This window comes from Octodon degus, unplaced genomic scaffold (assembly GCF_000260255.1).
Source record: "Octodon degus isolate 3935 unplaced genomic scaffold, OctDeg1.0 scaffold00023, whole genome shotgun sequence".
Classification (NCBI taxonomy): Eukaryota; Metazoa; Chordata; class Mammalia; order Rodentia; family Octodontidae; genus Octodon; species Octodon degus.
Window position 1 is genome coordinate 10,305,675 of NW_004524599.1, and position 4,058 is coordinate 10,309,732.

Below are 4,058 nucleotides of genomic sequence, written 5' to 3' on the forward strand. Positions count from 1 at the left end.
CCCTGGGATATCTCTCATAACTTGCATAATCCTACCAGCGCTTTATCTTTAGAAAACCATCTCTCTTGAGTATATAACAGAAGATGAGGGCCAGGGAGATGGCTCAGTGGAATAAGCACTTCCTAGCAAGCACAAGGGACTGAGTTCAATCCCCGGTTCCACAAATAAATTAAATTAAATTAAACAAAACAGAAGACAAATGCATTCTACATCTATATTCTCATAGAACTGCATGCACAGACACAAGGGAAAGGCATGTACTTGGATGTAGTAAATAACTTTAATCACATCTTGCAAAGTACTATTAAGCTCAGGTGAACGTTTCTGGCCAGTCAGCATCTCGCTGTGATGACACAGTGCACAGACACAGTCAGAAGCAACCCTGCTGACCCAAAGAGTGAGCCCCAAAAGTTATCCAGTCATGGCAGGCTCTCCGTTTGTGCATACCCTGGCACAAAATGACGATGTCAATTGTCCTTATACACTGTGGCAGGCAGCTGCTATAGACTTTTGGTAAGTCATTGAATAAAATATGATGTCTGAATGATTTCAGTGTTAGGCCTTACAGAGATGGTGATTTGTGAGCCATGTGGAGATGGACAGTGGTTGACTGGAGAGTTGGGAAAAGAAGTCATGATCTAAGGTGTTACCAAGGTTAGAATTGGACTGAGAATTATTATAAAGAGAAAATCAGAAACCTCAGTGTTAACCTTTAGAAGATATAAAAAAAGAAAGGAAAAAAATGGAAATGTTGAAGTAAACTAGATGTCCTGAAAAATCAAGAAAAGAGTACAACTCATTTGTACCAAATTCTACAGAGAAACAGCAATGTGAAAAAGAGGAAACATCTAGAAAGAATGGTTTTGATGACTAAAATTTCAGCAAACTGTCGAGTACTTCAGCCAAATTTTGCAGAACTAAAGGAAGGTTGTTAGAGGACAAACACACTGGGCTGAGTGCATTTATTAAAGACCTACAAAGCAACCAGCAGTTACACAAAAATGATGAAGAGGAGCACAATCAAGGAGAGAACTTTGAAGAGAAGAAAGGAAAAAGTATGTCTGAGGGCACAAAGAAATCACTGTGATAGGAAAGACTTAAATCATGATTAAACAAAAAGAAAGAAAGAAAATTCAACAGGAGATGTCTGAAAATTAAAATTGGATAAAACCTTGACCACAGGTGAGGAGTACTCATATAAAATATAATTTAGTAGGAAAGCTGCACCCGGGGGCAGGAGCAGAAGGGGTTTAACGTGGATTCATCTGTTACATGTAATGTTGGGTGATGACAAAGGAGAAAGCCTTCCAGTGAAAGCAACAAGGAATTTGAGAGTTTCTGAGAAGTAGCAAGTATATTAGGTAGCCAGAAGCAGTATCTGCCATAACAGTCTACATCTTTTAGAGACAGCCTAAAGCTAGAAAAGGGTCCACAAATCCTTTCCCCCTACCTCTAAAGAGAGGCATAGGCAAAGTAGATCGAGGAATGGTTTTTGATTGACATTGGCCCTCAAGGCTTCTCTAAAATCTAGAGGTAAAAGGAGTCTCAAATGAAACTGGAGCGTGGGTGGGCAATAGTGGCATAGTCAAACGAAGGGAGAAGATTTTGCAGAGTGAAAGAGATACAGGTTGGAAGTGAGAGACAATCAGAATGAAGTTCGGTGGGGTAAAGGAAATGGCAGGACAAGGAGTTGTGCTCCTGAGAAGCCCCCCAACTCTATCAGAATTCTGATCCTTTTAACTAGAAAAATACTTCATAGACCATTTTATGTCATCTACTTTATTCTTATCAGTATTATTTTGTTCCAGTGTGCAAGCCTCTCCAGCATGTTTAAATAGAGAAGTGTTAGTATTATCTGATCAGATTGAGATTATAGATTAATGGTATAGATTAAGATATAGATTATTGATCATTGTATTAATATCAATGATTGATTACTGAATTTAAAAATATTAACTATTGTATTATATTATAACATTGTATAGTTTACTAATAATAACACTGTTGGTTATTGTATTTTGTATACAGTATTATTTTGTTGAATTGAAGAATAGGGTTAAACATCTTCCCATAGAATTCATAAAAATATGACCAATCCATACGAACTACCTCCAATGTTAACATCTATAAACCTAAGCTACAAATTCATGTATATTTCAGTAAAGTGATCTTCCACTGCTGTCTTCTCTAGCACTTCACATTAAGCATTTCTAAATTTTACTCTGCTACAAAACTTTTATTTTACATTCTTTCGCAGCCATCCACAAACGAAAGTTGCCACATGTATCACAATGGTGTTTATGATATTATGCCTGGAAGATTAGAAGGAAAATGGACCTTTAGGCCATATTATTTGCATATGAGGGCCAAATACCATTTAAGCAAGTGAAAATCCAGCTTTCCAACACAAGCCAGCTATTAAAACATTCCCATAAGCAAAATATTGGGTCTTAAACTGACTTTGCATAAAAAGGAGGGGGACGGAAGGACAGAACACAGACCTCACTGCTCAAATCTTTTCCATGAACCTTTATATTCTATTTCTCCTTATTCTCCTTCTAAAGTTTCATAAACATCATTTTCAGGTTTATGAAAAATGAAACATAAAGTGAGAAGCTCTTTTTCAAATGAGTTCCATGGAAGAAAGAACAGCAACTAAGATTTTTTTGTGATTAATTTGATAGACTTCCAGTAGGAAGTATTTAGTTTATCTGCACATAGAAAATGAATATTAAAATATTCATACCCCAAGGCTACCAGTGAAAGTAGATAACAGCTGTTGGTCTAAAATGTGGTTTCATTATGCAGAGATTGGAATAAGCTGGTAATTATGAATTAAAGCTAGAGCACTTAAAAAAATAGAGGAGGTTTTCTAACCCCATTTAAAATCAGTTTTCTGTTAAGAAATAAAGAAAATGTTCACACCATCTTTCTCAAGAAGCTTTCAAGCGGTGTTTGCAACTGCAGGCTGGCTGCTGCCCACCTACCTCAAAGACCCTCAAAAATGCAGCATGTTTCTTAATGATTTTTTTCCCTAAAGCAAGTTCAAATATCTTGTACTGAGTTGACATTCCAAGCAAACAGAACCCAGTTTATTCATTTAATGTTTAGTTATGCTAATATTTATTTTAAATCTAGAACCATAGCTACTATAAAGACACAAGTTTTAAATAATGATTTAAGGTAGTAATACAGATTAGAACTTTTTGTCTATCTATGATATACTTTCTGAGACACAGTACTATTGTTACAACACGGAATATATTTTAATTTAGTTATAGTATCAGAGTAACAACATGAAGAATTACAAATGAATTTCTCAGAATCACTGAAATCAAGAATATATTTTATGAGACTGAGCATGGTGTTGCGCATCTGTAATCCCAGCACTTGGGAGGCTGTCAACAGGAGAATCACTACGAGTACGATCTATGTAGTGAAACCCTGAACACCCCGTAGAGCCTTCCCTAAAACGCAGAAAAAAAGAAAGAATATATTTTAATGATAAAATATGTGATCTCCTTCCCTATTATTCAATTAATAATCCACAGAGAACCATAACTTCAAAGTGAAAATCTGCAATATGCGCTTTGTTTTATGTCATCCTACTTCTGTCTTTGCACCTGCTATTTGTGTTTGCTTTTGTTTTTACTCTTCAAAATAAAATAAAATAAATTATATTTTAAAAAAGAAGCAATTTACTTTCAGGAATATAAACCCGCCCTGCTCCCGTGCACAGACAGCACATACACAAGTTATGCAGAACAAAGCGCAAACTGCTTTACCTCTTCACCCCTCTTGCACTGTGCCTCCTTGACAACCTGTTAACAAGCGGGTAGATTATTACTGACAGAAACACAAAGATAAACTCCAAACAAGTAATATAAATAGCCAAGAAGCTTTTGAATTTACATGACACATTTCATTAAGAAATAGAAATGAGGGGCCAGGGAAAGGGCTCAGTAGAATAAGCACTTCGTTGGCAAGTGCAAGGGCCTGAGTTCAATCCCCAGTTCCACCAAAAAAAAAAAGGAAAGTGAGAGAGAGAGAGAAAGAGA

The 4,058-nt window shown here is 36.2% G+C and overlaps 1 pseudogene; it reads left to right on the forward strand.

Annotated features, from left to right (window-relative positions):
* The first annotated feature begins 421 nt into the window (after positions 1–421).
* The window catches only part of LOC101581619, a 16,000-nt pseudogene continuing 12,363 nt past the window's right edge, over positions 422–4,058 (forward strand).